Here is an 18,513-nt window from a genome sequence, read left to right on the forward strand (position 1 = left end):
AATGGTACATTACTCACATTGAGGCACAACCTTCACATATATGTTTAGATAATTGCAAATCAATTAATGCGTAATAACAATCAATATACTAACCAATTTAGCTCTTACCACACTTTCGTAAATGCCAACGGAGCTCAATTTCTAATAAAAGGGGGTTTTAGCCATACATACCTTGTTTAAGCTTTCCTTAAGTTACTACAACGTTCCGGAAATTCTTGCAATCCCAATCTACTTTGAGACATAACAAAATTGAATATAAATTAGGAAGGTATTCATGGTTTCAGCTCATTTGAGTATTTCATCAAATACTTGCTGAGCATCTTGATTTCAAATCTCTTTTACTAGGTTTCCTTCATCCCCCAACCTAATCTTTACTTGTTTATGTTCAACAATCTTTTCACAAACATAATTTGTACATGCATGTATACATAGTAGTATTACACCCAAGAATCATACCTCAATACCCCACCTTATACCCCAAACTCAAAATTAAAGTCTAGGGTATAGAACCTTACCTCTTAGATGAAGAACTTGTGATTGGGTTCCTTGATTCTTGAAGATTGATGCAAGATTGGATGATTGAATGTTGGGTTCCTCCTTCTCTCATCTCTCTCTATAATCAGTAAGAAATGACCCCAAAATGAACCCCAAAGCCTATAAATTAAAATGGGGCCGGGTTATAAAAATTAGAAAATTAACCCTCCGATGTCAAGTATGCGATCGTATAATCCATCGCAGAATGGGTATGCGGGCTGCAGATTCATCGCAGAACTCGTTGCCCAGAACTGGGTTGTTCTGCTTCATTCTGCGACCATTCTGCGATCGCAAAATGGTTTTGCGGTCCGCAGATTTCACCGCAGAATAACATTTTTCCAGCCTTTGGTAATTTGACCATAACTTTGTGTAGGAATGTCCAAATGACAAACGGTTTGAAGCGTTGTAAACTAGACTCGAAGAGCTTTCATATGATAGGTTGTTCATAACATAAAAACTTATATATACTTATATAGGCTCGTTCAAAGTGGTGGCTTGTGCGAACTCATTTGAAATTTTAGCCTATTATGAACTTTTCCAATTTTCCTTAGACTTAGGCCTTTACTTGGACCCCAAATTACTTTTCATAAGACTTGTACACATATTTACCAAATCCAATTGATTCCCACCATGTTAATAACACATAAAATAGGTTAATAAGACTACATGGCACCACGAAATCCTAGGTTGCTTAGCGAAATTTTCTGGGGCCTTATATAAGGGCCTAACCTTATCTGTCTTGAAGAAATATGAGGCACAAAGTCCCCAGATTCAGCATGGTCACCAACGTCCACCCAAGATTGCTAAGTTGGTGGAGAGATTTATCCTCCAGTGACCAAATTTTCATCTATAAATATCTGGGAAATCTACCATCCCTCCTAGAGATCCCACCTAACACCATGATCATAGAAGCTGCCACACAGTTTTGGGATTGTGAAAGGGCCATGTTCCGCTTTGGGGACATTGAAATGACTCCCTTGATATAGGAGATAGGAGGACTAGCCGGTCTAGTATGGGAGACTCCGAGTTTGCTAATGCCTGAGAACCGCAAAGGTAGGGGTTTCCTCAAAATGATGGGTTTGAAGAAGAATACAGAATTGACATGCCTGAAAGAGTCATACATCCTTTTTGACTACCAGTATGAAAGGTACAGTCATAGCAAATCCTACCATACCCACCCTAATGAGTTTTCCATCACATCCTTGGGACACATCCATCGAAGGGTTTTCACCTTTATATTTTTTTTCTTGGGGCTGATTGTGTTTCCAATGAGAAAAAGGAGAATCCATACCAGGCTAGCTATAGTAACTAAGACCCTAATGGAGGGAATTTGTGGGCAGCCATTCAGCATTGTGCCCATGATCGTTGAAGACATATATCGAACCTTGGAGAAGTGTCAACAAGGAGCAAAACACTTCGAAGGCTACAATTTATTACTTCAACTTTGGCTCATGGAACATCTCCAAAAGGGTGAATACCGATAAGAGATTCAACGAAAGGACTGGGATGATCAAATCGCTTTCCATCATCCAAAGTGAATGAATTACATCTCCGATATGTTCGCTCGGCCTAAGAATGATGTATTCGCTCGGCCTGAGAATGACAAAGGATAGGTTGAGTTATTTGATAATCTAACTGAAGAACATGTCCAATGGATGTTCGTGTGGTTTCTGACCGAGGAGTTCATCGCCCAATCCAGAGATGCACCTTTCCTGATACTGATTAGTCTGAGAGGAATATACTTTTACGTCCCTCTATGAGTTATGAGGCAACCTGGTAGGAAGAAAGTTATACCCAAGGTCGACAAGATGAATCATTTCCGAGCTGACTTCCAAAATGATAGTCCCTACAAGTGCCAAGCTCAGCATACGTGCACTGCAAGATCATAATGGGGAGAGATACCATCTAACCAGACGGGTATCATGCCGGTTGTGCTCCTTTCTAATCAGGTTGGCTAGAAGACAATCATGATGGTCTAGGCTAGCTAGGGTTTGCTCGAGGTCACAGGATTATAGATGAAAAGGCTGAGGCACAGGTCAAGTACAACCAGCTGCACAAAAGGATCCGTGAGTACGAAAGCGAACACCGCGATATATAAGAGTCCAATCAAAAGCTGATTGAGGAATATAAAGATATGGCCGTCAGTGCCAACAAGAGTCTAGGATATTTGGAGCGAGGTATAGTAGAACTGGAGGGAAAATTTCTCAAGAGGGTCAAAGATTGTCAAAATGCTGAAGGGACTGAAGGTGGACATATAGCCAGGGCATACCTATTACTAGGACTTCGCGAGCTAGGGAAGCTGTTCGATGGAGCCAAGGATGCTGAATCTGGGGAAGGTCCTTCTGGGACCAAGTAGATAGAAGTTTACCTTTTTCGCTTTTATGAATGTAATAAGGTCGAGGGCCATTAGTGACTTTTATTTCCTATTTATTTAGTGTCAATTTGGGATTCGTCTTGTTTTTATCAATAAAAAAGGCATTTAGCATTCTAAGTTCTCCAAACCAATTTGTCGCTAGGCCCACCTCGGGCATAAAGAGGTTCCCAAATTAGGACACGCTTTACATTACCACACTATGCGTTTAAATATTGCAATACTTTTATACTCCTCACTAACTTGGTTACCTTTTTGTTTTATTATTCCCCTCTCCAAAGGTTAGTTCGTAAACTCTGGCATCATCATCTTACTCCACGAGATCCAGGGGCCCTCCACCCACTACTCCTCTTAGCCCTGTCAAAAATAAGAATAAAAGCAAGATGGACGATTTGAACAACGTCAGGAAGGAGAACCCAACTGAACGGGTAGAGACCACTAATGACCATGGTACTCAGGTTCATAATGAGAATGTGTCACAACTTGAACAGAAGCTACTGAAATTCCAAGAAGAGCTCGATCAGGTTCAAAATCTGGCAAGCCTGTCATTTTCCCTCAGCACCCCAGATATCAATTTCCCCAACACTCAAAACCCTACACCTCCTCAAAATATCCCAAAGCAACAGAATTATCCCGCTCCTCACCATCACACTGTTCTACCAAAGACCCAATACAACACCTGTCATATCCCAAACAATACTTCACTACTCATCCCAGAACCTTAAAACTCCACAAATGACCATTTCCACACCCATACACCATGCCACCATACGTGAAGACCATGCTATACCCCACCCAACCTATCTCAAGCACACCTGAGTTTGATGAAAAGGATCTGCTTATCAAGAACCTGGCTGAGGAACTTAAGAAATTGACTAGCCAGATTTAGAGTGTTGAGGAAACCAAAGAAATCGAAGGGCTAACTATGAGGATCTTTGCATACAGCCTGATGTTGAACTACACGAGGGGTACAAACCTCTTAAGTTCGAAATGTTTGATAGTACAGGTAATCCAAGGGTTCGAAATATTTGAGGACATACTACGACAAGCTGGTTGGAGTAGGGAAAGATGAGAGAAACCGCATGAAGCTGTTCATGAGGAGTTTGAAAGGAGATGCATTGTCTTGGTACATAGCCAAGATCCCAAGAACTGGTCCAGCTATGTAGGCATGGCATCTGACTTCATGGACATGTTTATATTTAATATAGATAATATGCCAGATTTATTCTATATACAGAATCTAAATAAGAAGCCCACCGAGATGTTTCACGAGTATGCTACTCATTGTAGGTCTGAAGCTGCTATGATCGAGAACCACAAAATCTCCGACATTATCAAAATGGGTGAAAGAATTGAAGAAGGTATCAAAAGCGGTATGGTTACAAACTTCGAGGCCTTGCAAGCTACAAATAAGGCCTTACAGTTCGATGGTGTATCCAAGAAGAGGGATGTAGGGGCCGTGATGGTTGCACAGAGGACCAAATCTCCCCTCAAATACCAAACTTACCCAACACCTCAACTCACATACCAGCCAATCCCAAATTACCAAGCACCTTCACCCTCATACCAATCTCCACCACCAACTTATCAGTTATCTCCACCTCCTACATATCAACCTACCTCACCCAGATACTCCCAACCCGCTCATGTTTACCAAACCTATTCTCAACCATTCCATTATCAATCACCTCCTGCATGCCAAAACTTCCCTATACCTCGACCTAATTTTGATCGTAAACCTCCAAAACAATATACAACCATTGCTAAACCCATTGACCAGTTGTATGAAAGACTCAACGCTGCTGGCTATGTCACCCCTATCCCTGATGCGACCCTTGAGAACCCTTCTCAGTGGGTTAACCTAAACAAATCCCGTGCATACCACTCCGGCATGAAAAGGCACACCATCGATGAATGTTGCTCCTTGAAGGACAAGATACAGTCCTTGATTAATAACAAGATTATTGTGGAGAAGGAACCCGCTCCAAATGACTACAACAACCTTCTGCTAGACCATAAGGATGGAGGTATCCACATGATTGAAATAGAAGATGACTGGGAGCTCAAGGGATCAATCGGGTTGATCGCTGAAGGTTATGACCCAAAGAAACCAATAATTACTCTCAATCCAATCATAGTCCATATTCAACCATCTAAGGATGCTGAGGTGAATATGTCTGTTCCACTTGAGTTCAAAGCAATGTCATCCGCAAAAGCACCATCACTAGTTGAGGTTGAATTCGTGTCTTCGGCAAATGCACCAGCACAATTTGAGGTTGCAGTTTTGCCTCCCAAGGCACATGCTCCATTCGGGGTAAGGATAACCATGCTGATCCTAGTGGCAATGTCGACCATGATACCATTCCATACAAAGGTTGTACCCTAGGACTATACAGCTGAGGCGGGGAGGAAAGGCAAGGTCAGGTTCGAAGAGACTATTGTAGCACAAGGTATGACAAGAACTGGTAGAGTCTATACCCCTGAACATATAGCTGAGTCAAACAAAATGCCTCCAATCGGCCACCCATCATTTAGACAGGTCCAGACGACATCTGGAGGAAAATATAGGCCAAGGAGTATTGGGTCATCTACCAATTAAACAAGTCGCCAACACAAATATCCATTCTCTCTTTGCTATAGAATTCTAAGGCACACAAGAATGCTCTATTAAAGGTGCTGAGTGAAACATACGTACCAGGAAACATCACGGGTGGGGAAATGGTTAACATGGTAGGACAAGTGATGGAAAGCCATAAGATCACCTTTCATTAGGACGAGCTGCCACCTGAAGGGTTGGGGCACAACAAAGTACTACACATCCTCGTGCAATGAGAAGACTATTTCATCACCAGAATCCTGATCGATGGAGGTTCTAGTCTCAACATTTGTCCACTAGTAACACTCAAGAAGTTGGGTAAAGGACTGCACGTGATATAATATGGAGCTATCAATGTGAAAGCCTTCGATGGCTCCCAGAGGTCCACCATTGGTGAGATTATTCTATGCTTGCATATGGGACAACCATGGTTCGATGTCGATTTCCAGGTGAAAGACATGCCAGCATCTTACAACTTACTGCTGGGACGGCCATGGATTCATGCCAATGGGGTCGTAGCATCAACACTGCATCAGGCAGTAAAATTCAATTGGAATCACGAGGAGGTGATCATTCACGGCGACGGTAGCAACCCTATATACAGTCGTCAAACCATTTCGGCGAGCGAGGGAAGAACGAAGCTAGGTGGAGAGACTTACCACCACATTGAACGGGTCAATGATGTCGACAAAGACAAGTGGTGGGGTAACAAAATCAAGAGTACCCTAAATTAGAGTGGGTACGAACACGGCAAAGGGCTCGGCAAAAACCTCCAAGGAATCGCTAAGCCCATAAAACTCAAGAAACATAGCACTACCTTCGGTTTAGGATATGAATACACCTAGGAGGAATTCAAAAACTAATTGCCACCATGGCGCGGTCCTTACTACCCACTAGAGCAGCCAATACCGCATCTGGAGCAGACTTTCCAACATGTCGACATTGTATATGGGTCAGATGAAGAAGAAGCACTTGCAGCGGTAAAGAACTTCTTCCAAGAATACATGGACTATTGTGTTGTTCTAGAGGAGGAGGGGGAGGAAGGACCTTCCATACAGGCTGTAAGCGGAGGGGCACACCTCAATAATTGGACTATCAGGACAACCAGAGCCCGACGAGCCTCGGGGTAGCAAGGCTAAAACAAGCATTATCCATTGTTTTGACTAAATAATTTTCTTTTCGCATTTTCAATTCCCGCAATAAGATCTTCAATGTTCAAAACAGTTATGCAATTTATCAACGCATTTTGACTTTTCTTATAAATCAACACTCATTATTGTTTTCTCTCATTACTTTACTTATACAGCATGACTATTACTTATTTTGATAAACCAATGACTGTGACATGTAATGAGACAACGCAACAAACATACATTGATTCAGAGGAAGATGACATACCTGACGAGATTGTCAAAGAAGTGGAGAATTTTAAGAATTGACCTAAGTCCAACCTGGAAGAGACCGAAATTGTTAACCTGGGAGACACAGAAAACGTCAAGGAAACAAGAATCAGCATTCACCTAACACCATCAGAAAATAAAGAATACACGGAATTTCTAAAGGAATATGAGGACATATTCACCTGGTCGTATGATGACATAACTAGACTGAGTACATCTATTGTGGCTCACAAACTGCTGACCGATCCAACATGTCCGCCAGTAAAGCAAAAACTCAAAAACTTCAAGCCTTATATGAGTCTGAAAATCAAGGAAGAGGTCACCAAGCAGGTCAAAGCTAAGGTTCTCAGGGTAGTAAAATACCCGACATGGTTAGCCATCATTGTGCCATTACCAAAAAAGGATGGGAAGGTCAGGGTTTGTGTCGTCTACCGAGATCTCAACCGGGCTAGTCCAAAAGACGACTTCCCTTTGCAAAATATACACATCCTGATTGACAATTGTGCCAAGCATGAGCTGCAGTCATTTGAAGGATGCTTCGCTGGTTATCATCAGATCTAGATGGATGAAAAAAACGCTGAGAAAATTGCTTTCATTATGCCGTGGGGAATGTACTGTTATAACATGATGTCGTTCGGCCTGAAGAATATAGGGGACAACTACATGAGGGCCATGACTACCATTTTCCATGATATGATACACAAGGAGATAGAGGTATATGTAGATGATGTTATCATCAAATCCAAGAAGGCCACTTATCACATGGAAGATCTGAGGAAGTTTTTCAATAGATTACAAAGGTACAACCTGAAACTGAATCCTGCCAAGTGCGCATTTGGGGTTCATATTAGGAAATTGCTTGGTTTTATTATGAGTCGCCGAGGAATAGAACTGGATCCATCAAAAGTCAAAGGCATTCAAGAATTGCAACTGCCAAAGAACAAGAAGGATGTGATGAGTTTCTTGGGAAGGCTCAACTACATCAGCCGATTCATAACACAGTCTATAGTTATTTGTGAGCCAATCTTTAAGATGTTGAAGAAGGACACCGCTACCAAATGGACTGATGACTGTTAAAAGGCCTTCGACAGAATAAAGGAGTACCTATCAACACCATCGGTCTTAGTCCCGCCTGAGCCGGGTAGACCCTTATTACTCTACCTTGCAGTGTTGGATGGAGATTTTGGTTGCGTTCTGGGGCAGCATGATGAAACAGGGAGGAAGGAGCAGGCCATTTATTATCTCAGCAAGAAGTTTACCCCGTTCGAGGCCTAGTATTCTTCATTAGAGCGCACCTGTTGTGCTTTAACTTGGGTATCTCAGAAGTTGAGACATTACCTCTGTGCCTATACTACATATCTCATATTAAGTATGGATCCTTTGAAGTACATCTTTTAGAAGCCCATGCCCATCAGTAAGCTAGCCAAGTGTCAAATCCTATTGAGTGAGTTCGACATTGTTTACGTAACTCAGAAGCGGCCAAGGGACAGGCACTGGTATAACACCTTGCTGAGAATCCCGTAGATGGAGAATACGAACCCCTGAAAACGTATTTTCCCGATTAAGAGGTATCATTCATAGGAGAAGACATTGCAGAATCATATGATAGTTGGAGAATGTTTTTTCGACAGAGCAGCAAATTTCAAAGGAGTTGGAACCAATCAACATTATCCGGTGTCTGCCAAACTCAGGTTTCGGTGCACCATTAATATAGCCGAGTATGAAACCTGCATCTTAGGAATCAAAATAGCCATTGACATGAACGCTCAAGAGTTGCTAGTGATTAGAGATTTAGACCTACTTATACATCAGGTGCGAGAAGAATGGGCTACCAAGAACTCCAAGATACTCTCGTATCTGCATCATGTATAGGAATTGAGAAAGAGGTTCACGAAGATGGAATTGCAGCATATTCCCGAAGTCCAGAATGAGTTCGCCGATGCATTGGCCACCCTATCATCTATGATACAACATCAAGACAAAAATTTCATTGATCCCATTCCAGTAAAGATCCATGATCAGCCATCTTATTATGCCCATGTTGAAGAGAAAGCAGGCAAAAAGCCTTGGTTTCATGATATCAAGGAATATTTAGCAAAAGGAGAGTATGAGAGCTTGCAAATCCTACTCAGAAACGCACACTTCGGAGATTGTACAACAACTTCTTTCACAGTGGAGGAATTCTGTATAGGAGGACTCCTGATATGGGACTATTAAGTTGTGTTGACGCAAAGGAAGCCTCCAATCTACTAGAGGAAATTCATGATGGGACCTGCGGTCCACATATGAACTATTCTGTCATAGCAAAGAAGATACTTCGGGCTGGTTATTTTTAGATGCCCATGGAAACGGACTGCATCCAGTGTTTCCGAAAATGGCATCGTTATTAGATACATGTAGACATGATAAAGGTGCCTCCAAAACTGCTTAATGCAACAATCTCACCATGGCCGTTCGCCGCTTGGGGGATGGATGTTATTGGACCAATCGAGCCTGCCACTTCCAATCGACATAGGTTTATCCTCATACCATAGACTATTTCACCAAATGGGTCGAAGTAGCATCTTACAGAGCAATAACTAAGAAAGTCGTGGCAGACTTTGTCCGCAACCGTATTGTTTGTAGATTCAGGATTCCAGAGTCAATCATTACTGATAATGGCTCCAACCTCAACAATGACTTGATGAAATCTATGTGTGAATCTTTCAAGATTAGACACAAGAATTCCACAGCCTACAGGCCTCAAATGAATAGAGCTGTAGAGGCCGCCAACAAGAATATCAAGAAGATACTAAGAAAAATGATAGGGAAGCATAAACAGTGGAATGAAAAGTTATCATTTGCTCTATTGGGGTATCGCACTAAAGTCAACACATTAACCGGGGCAACCCCCTATATGCTGGTTTATGGAATAGAGGTTGTCATTCCCGTTGAGGTAGAAATTCCTTCCCTACAGATCATACAAGAAGCTGAGTTCGACAACGTGGAGTGGGTAAAAAATCATTATGAGCAATTAGCCCTTATAGACGAAAAGAGAATGAATGCATTTTGCCATGGTCAACTCTATCAGAACACAATGTCCATAGCCTTCAACAGGAAAGTCAAGCCAAGATAGTTCACGCCGGGGCAGCTGGTGTTAAAGAAAAAAAATTTGCATCAAGAGGAAGCCAAAGGGAAGTTCTCTCCCAATTGGCAGGATCCATACATGTTTCACCGGGTTCTGACAGAAGGAGCCCGCATACTTGCAGAAATGGACGGAGAAGTCTAGCCAAAGCCGATCAATTCGGATGCAGTCAAGCATTACTATGTGTAATCTTTATGCTTTCCTTATATGATGTAATGGAACTACTCCTGACCTGATTCCCGTTTAAGAGGGGATAAGTAGGCAGCCCTATGGGTTCAGTCATAATTCAATAAAAATTCCATCCTCTCCCCCGCAATTGGAAGCCGAGGCAGAATTTTGAGGAGGGACCTCAAAATTCCGAAGTAATTTCAGCCGATCATCGCTCAAAAAATAGTTAGAAACGTCAACCCATCAAACTAGGGCAGAATTTTGAGGAAGACCCTCAAAATTCCGTAGGAAGAGTGGTTGCAATGTCCCGAACCACGCCTTAGTCGTCGGTTCATCTAAAAGCTATTTTAATTATACACTTATGCCAAACTTTTACAAAATTATTGCATGCTTTTCTTAGCAACGCTACCCCAATGATACATACGGTATCACCAGATCAAAACCGAGCAGGTCAAGCAAAGCTAGCGGGGACATGAACTAACCCCCCTACAAAACTCACGATTTTTCTTTGAATGCAGGCACTAGGATTGAGAAATCATTAAATATACTGTACGCCCATGGAACAAACATTGTTCAGAGAAAATACGACTCTCCGAACCATTGCACCTGCCAACATTTGCTATCCGCACACAATAGTGATGTCCGGTATGTCACAATGCTCCTAGTAATCACAACGCTGCAATCTACTATCAACTAAGAAAACTCTACTATCACTTATTATGTTATTTCCTGCATAAGGCTACTGTTCTGCCTTCCGAGGTTAAGCTCTACCTCCATCTGCATCTGCATTCTTGCATAAGGCTACCATTCTACCTTCCGAGACTAAACGAAGTCTTTATCTACATTTCTACATAAGGCTACCATTCTGCCTTCGAAGATAAGCTCTACCTTCGTTTGCATCCGCATCTTCGCATAAGGCTACCATTCTACCTTCCGAAACTAAACACTATCTCATTCTGCATTCGCATTGCATAAGGTTACCATTCTACTTTTCGAGACTAAACGTTGTTTCCATCTGCATCTGCATTGCATAAGGCTACCATTCTGCCTTCCAATCTGCATAAGGCTACCATTCTGCCTTCCGAGGCTAAGCTCTACCTCCATCTGCGTTCTTGCATAAGGCTACCATTCTGCCTTCCGAGACTAAACGCTGTCTCCATCTACATTGCATATGGCTACCTTTATTCCTTCCAATTTTTATAAGGCTACCATTCTTCCTTCCGAGGCTAAGCTCTGCCTCCCGTTTTCTTCAAAATTATGCACTATCTTAAGCATTATTTATATCGCTTTTTTTACGGGTTAAGCTCCGCCCTTCAATTCGCAAGACTAAGCTCTGTCTTGTCTGTATCATACTACTACATCTTTCATGGGATGAAACAGTGCCAATTCATCCAAAGGTTCCATCGTTCGGAGGCACCATCTTCATAGCTCGAGAACACCATGTCATGGCTTGAGAATCTCTTTCAATATTTTACATATCATTATTCAAAGATATCATGGTTCGAAGACACCATCCTTATAGCCCAAGAGCATAATTTCATGGCCTGCAAATCCTTTATCATATGCTTCATGGTCCGGGACATCATGGTCTAAGGACGTCATCCTAACCGTCCAAAGACAACATTCATAGTCCAACGAGAATTTGCATCATGTTTAAATTTATGCACAAAATACGCTTGTATTGTTTCACTCCAGGTAAACCGGTGAGCAACGGCTATCCCGATAGGAGTGGTCCTACTCCAATTCCCGCAGCCTTATCAAACCTAACCATTTCCCACAAACCATCCACTCACCCCGCCCTAGATACTGCGCCCGACAACTCTTTCATCCTTCCAGGGTAAAGAGGGGCAGCTGTTGATACCTAATTTTTTTCCTATATATTTTCAATATACAAAATACTTTCAAAATAGCATATATATGCATATATAAGCATGTCAAAGTATTTTATTATTTTCCCATAGTTTTTAGCAGTTTTAATTTGATTTATTTCCCTTTTTCATCCATAAAATCCCCAATGATTATTTCCAAAATTATTATTTTTATAATTCATTTATGGGATTTCTTATTTATTCCAAAATATGGCTAAAATTCTTTACGTATTTTTACAATTTTATTTAGTATTTTTAAGGCTAAATTGCACATAATTGCAGTATTAGCCATTTTAAGGTTTAATTGTGTCTTATGTTCATAAAATTGAGGTTTGTATTTTTAAATTATTAATTATGTGTTATAAATCATTTTAGACCTTTTAATTTAGTTTTTAGAAATCATTTACTATTTTTATAATTTAAATAAAGGGGAAAATAGGCTATTTAAATAACAGCCCATTTGTATTTAAATTTTGGCCTAAATTGAACCCTAATTCCCTAGTCCAATCCCGAATTAAACCCGACCTAAGCACAATTTTAACCCTACCCAAACTCGGATTCCCTACCTACCCTTTTAATCTTGGCCGTTGATCATTCAGATCAACGACCACCATTCACCCTTCCATGATTAAACCCAAATGACCCTTTAAAATAATTCATTTCTCGCCACCCGCCGCCCTTGAATCCCTCTCCTTTCAGTTATCTCTGTAGCCTCACATAAACCCTAGCCGCCGCCACCTAATTCCACTTTAATCCCTTGCAATCCCTACCTAATTCATAGGCTCCCATGGCGATTTGAGGCTTGTACTCGTCTCCTATGTCTGCTGGTTACCTATTTTCGTGATTCCATGGACATATCTCAAAGGGATCTAGTCCAGTCTTGGTTCAACTTCTATCTATGGCCTCCTTCCGGCCATCCATGGCTGTTCAAGACAGATCCTTGACTTTTTCGGCTAGATCGGTATCTTTTCAAAGTCTTTCTCACTTTTTCTGGTTTCTCTGAAACCCTAGCTCTAAGAGTTTTTTCGATTTTTCTTTCAGATCTGTTTTAGATCTGTGCGTGTTATGAACTTCTTGATGTTTTCCAAAAAGGGTTTTCGATTTTCTTTCAAAGTGACTCTTCGTTTTCAAACTAGGGTTTTCTTATTCTCTTTTCAATGATTTCTTCTCTGGTTTGTTAGTAATGTTTTACTTTGTTTAACGATTTGCTTATATTTCTCTTCCATATAGTTCCTTGTGTTAAAAACCCTAAGTGTTTTGGTTTTATCCGAGTTCTGAAGATGCCTTTGTTTATCTGTGTGTATATTTGTTTCGACTAAGCTCTTTGTGTTTGAAATCTCTTCCCTGTTTGACTTATCTGATTCCGAGTACTTACTATTATGGAAACCCTAATTTCTTAAAAGGTTTTCCTCACTTGTTACTATGAGATCTTTACTTGTTTCTGACTCTCTTTACTTGTTGAACTGGTTTCTTCACTTTGGCTCAACATGTGAGCCCTGACTATTTGACTTGTTTTACTACTGAGCCCTAGCTTACTCTTGTTATTGTTGCATCTTTGTATGCATCCAGTTGTTTCTTTTGCCAATGCGTTTGGCCTTGCATGTCTGATATTTCTATTCGTTCTATTTATATGCTGAAGTGCAAAGTCATGATTCTTTCTTGATTATTCTTGATTTCCTCAATATTACGACTGATTGCAAAAGGTTCCCTTATAAACCCTAATTTTTACCCATTTGTTTAAAATTTATTAATTCCCTTTCCTTAATTACTGTGATGTTTTACCTTGTTGAATCCTTTCCCAAAATTAAGTATATTTTGTACTTAGACTCAATTATTTACTTCATACTTTTACTGCCCCCTTATATGGCAAGAATAAATATGTCCCATACTGATTTCTTTCATTTATTTGACCCTGTTAGTATCTGTTTGAGCAGTAATTCCCAGATTAAAGGGAAGTAATTGCATTGATTGATTCTGATTGTGATTGTTTCCATGTCTGTATTAAAACCTTACTCTTTACCTTATTCTTTACACTCGTTTTCAAAACTATAAATACCCTACCTTCTCTTCTTTAAACACACGAACAATTGAGTTCAAAAACACACTCACACAGTCAAAAACTCTCTTTCGTTACTACTACTTGTGCTAACTGTGGAATCCTTCTTGCTTTACCTTTCTGCACCTCGCTTTTCTCTACTAGTATGTCCTAGTTAATTTTAAAAGTTTCAACAACAACATGTTTCTTAATTGTTCTAATTTCCCTCATTCTTGTCTAGTTCTGCCTGTGGTTTTGCAGTCAAGTTACATTACTAGCATGTTGTAATATGTTCCCTTTCCCATTAGATTAATGCTTCCCCTGTGTGTGTTTTGAAGCATACTCTGTTAGTCACGTGACTATGTACTTGCTATCTTATAAATCCCAAACCCATATCCCCTCTATGTATTTGTGTTCTTTTGGCTGGTTTGTGACCATGCCAGCATCAACTATTATTGTGCATGACCAAACCCGACCCATGCTAGGGTCATGTGCTTACAGACAAGTGACTCCCCAAAATACCTTGGCCCCCTTCGTATGACTACGAATTCTGTGTAGTTGTGAGTTTTACTACTGCAATTGATTTCAATCACCTCTGTTACTAATTGCTTTCAAAGTGGACTATCAGTCCAGCTTTTTACATAAATATATTTCAACATGTATTTTGCAGTTCTACTATATTCTTAGAATCTAGATTTTGCCCCTCTTGTGTGAGCCTTGCCTTGGGACCCTTGAGCTCCCTCTGAACTTGGACACATAAGAGTTGGCCCTTCCACACTTCACTCATTCTGTCTAGTTAGGCAAATCTAGGTGTGAGCATTGCCCGGGATTCCTTGAGGTCCTTAGGGAACTTTGACACACCCAGGTATGAGAAAGGCTTTGAAATATTGGCATTGAAGTCGTTCATTACATAACTTAGAGAGGAAGTCAAGATCAGGCTTCCTTTGGTTGTAATTTCTTATTTCTGTACTTCTTTTGTAATTTAATCATTTGGTCTGTAATAATTTGTAAACAATGTCGGGGTGATTAGTGAAAAAGGGTGGGTAGCAGTATATTGTGGGTAAATTGGGTAGATAACATGCATATAGGGTCTATTTTGATTCAAATATGGTCTGTTAGATAACATGCCTATAGGATCTGCTCTGGTTTAAAATAAATTCTGCGTCTTTTACTTTCATACCATTAAAAACCATGTCTATAGGATCTAAATGGCTTTAATAATAGATATCATGCCTATAAGTCCAAAGTCATCTTTTAATACTTAGATACCATACTTATAGGATCTAAATAGCTATAATAGAAATCATGCCTATAGAACTTAAAAGCAGTTTAGTTAGAGAAGCCGTTCAATTCACGTTGTTTATTCTGGATTGGATTAGTTAATTAATCTGTCGCTTCTTTAATAAGTCTTCAAACACTGCCTTAAATTAATACCGTTGGAAAGCATGTCTATAGGATCTCAAGTTGTCAATCTAAAATTAATCACTGCTCTACTGCATTCCTAATCAATATAGATATCATACTCATAGGACATCACTACTACGCCTTGGTATGCCTTAGGTAATTACTTGAATAAAATTGGAATCTACCTTTGTTTAATTACCACCTGCTACAACCAGCAGGCAGGCCTGATTCAGACTTCTTTTCTAAGTTATATAATGAATCTGGTTCTGACTCAAACTCTGCTTTAAGATCTTTTTTTAATTCAGACCTTAATTGTGTTTAAGTCGTGCTATTTATATGCATTATTTACGGAGGAATACATGATCCTTCTAATTGTTTACATGTTTCCCTTTTAAATGCAGTCCTACGTGTTTTGTATGTCGCCTTCGCCTTTTTACCTTTAAACCCAAGAGTCAGCCCAAAACCTCCCCTTTATAGGACTAATAGTCCTAAATTCCTCCAGGACTTATAGGAAAGGGACGGGTAACAACACGCAATAGAGGTCGAGATCAATCCTCACTTTAATACCTTAACGGGGTAGGAAGGGTAGATATGGACATTATGACCGGTGCGCTGATATCATATGTATCCCCTCTTCTGAGGAGTGTCATACCGGGTATTGCATTGAGGTGATCCATAGTACAAACAAACCTATGACCCCTTTTTACATTTGCAAGCATGTTTAGATTAGAACTCTTTACAAAACTTTGCCTTCCAATAATTGTTTGCACTTGTGTGTTTAACTTAAATCCCCTCTTATTTGAGCCTTATTTGATTACTTGCTAATTGCACAAATTCACAAAAGCTATCTGGCCAGGAACCATACTAGTGGATCCTGCGGGGTGCCTAACACCTTCCACTTAGGATAATTTCAAGCCCTTACCCTATCTCTGGTTATCAAACATAGTTGTAGTTGAACCTTATAGGGGCCCTAACGCACCTTGAAATTGCTAGGTGGCAATTTTTCAAAATACCAAATTCCTAAAAGTGAAATGAGTCATTACACCCCATGAATGTCGAAAAGCGAACTCCTCTCCGATGAAAGGGGAAAAAAAGGGGGCGCAACAACAAGTATTCCTTGATCTTGTCAAAAGCTTTCTGACAATCCTTGGTCCAACTTGTCTCTGCATCTTTCCTTAGCATCTTGAAGATGAGTTCACATATTACTTTGGATTATGCTATGAATCGACTGATGTAGTTGAGCCGCCCTAGGAAGCTCATTACGTCCTTCTTACTTTTGGGTGGTGGCAGCTCCTGAATAGCTTTGACTTTAGTCGGATCCAGTTCGATCCCTCACCGACTAACAATGAATCCCAATATCTTTCTTGCAGGAACCCCGAATGCATACTTTGCGGGGTTCAACTTAAAATCGTACCTCCTGAGCCTGTCAAAGAATTTCCTCAAGTCTGCTATATGATCTGCGGCCCTCTTGGATTGATGATGACGTCGTCCATATATATCTCTATTTCTTTGTGTATAATATCATGGAAGAAGGTTGTCATGGCTCTTATGTAGGTGGCCCCAGCATTCTTTAGACCGAACGACATGATTTTGAAATAGTATACACCCCAAGGCGTAATAAATGTTGTCTTCTTGGCATCTTCTTCATCCATCCAGATTTGATGATGATAACCTGTGATGCAATCTACAAAGGATTGGAGTTTATGCTTGATGCAGTTATCGATCAGGATGTGTATATTTGGCAGCAGGAAATTACTTTGGGACTTGCTCTGTTTAAATCCCGATAATCGACACATACCCTGACCTTCCCATCCTTCTTTAGAACTGACACAATATTAGCTAACCATGTTGGGTACTCAACCATTTTGAGAACCTTGGCTTTGATCTGCTTGGTAACCTCCTCCTTGATCTTCAAACTCATGTCTGGTTTGAGTTTTCCGAGTTTCTGCTTAACTGGCGGGCACATAGGATTGGTAGGCAACTTGTGAGATACTATAGATGTGCTCAAACCGGTCATATCGCCATATGACCATGCGAAGATATCCTCATATTGTTTTAGAAAATGGAGGTACTCTTCCTTCTCTGTTGGTGACAAATGAATGCTGATGCGGGTCTCTTTCACAGTCTCGGTGTCTCCCAAATTTACTGCTTTTGTTTCGTCCAAGTTGGATTTAGGCTTGTTCACAAAATTCTCAACCTTCCTGACAATTTCCTCGGGTATCTCATCTTCTTCCTCTAAATCACTATTCTCATGTTTCGTTGCCTCATTACATGTTACAGTCACTGGTTCATCAAGAGAAGTAATAATAATACCGTAGAAGGGAAAAATATAAAAATAGTAATGAATAATGATAAAGTATAAATGCATTTGATTACAACTGAAAAAATTGTTCAAACATAACTTGGCTCGGTGGATCGAGCATTTGTTTTAAAACAAAGAAATCTTAAAACAAAATTGACGAAAAATTAAAATGCCTAGAACGGCTATAAATTCTGCCAAGCTACCCAGGGACTCTGCAGGCTCGGGATGGTGTGACGGTCCAGTTTATGAGAATAGCTCCCTTTGACACAGTTTGAATGAAGAGGCCTTCTTCCTCCCCCTCCTACTTAATTATGGCACTGCAGTCCATATCCTCATATTCCAAGAACAGAACTTTCAGTCCAGCTAGTGGTTCTTCTTCAGTAGTTACCCATATTATGTCTGCCTGATGGAAAGCATGTTCCAAACGGGGTATCGGTTGTCAAGAGAGCAATACGGTCCAGGCCATAGAGGCGACCATTCTATGTACTCCTGCCATGTATACTGGTATCCGAGCCCAAAGGTAGTACCATGATTTTTCAGTCATATCGGCTTGGTGATACCCTAGAGGTTCTTTCCCAATCCATTTCCAGGTTTATATCTGGACCATTCTAGTAAGCTTTCTATTTTGTTACTCCACCACTTATCTTTCTTGACGGCATTAACCCGTTCAATGTGATGATAAGTTTCCCCTCCTAGCCTCCTTCTATGTCT

This window comes from Nicotiana sylvestris, chromosome 2, assembly GCF_000393655.2.
Source record: "Nicotiana sylvestris chromosome 2, ASM39365v2, whole genome shotgun sequence".
NCBI classification, from domain to species: domain Eukaryota; kingdom Viridiplantae; phylum Streptophyta; class Magnoliopsida; order Solanales; family Solanaceae; genus Nicotiana; species Nicotiana sylvestris.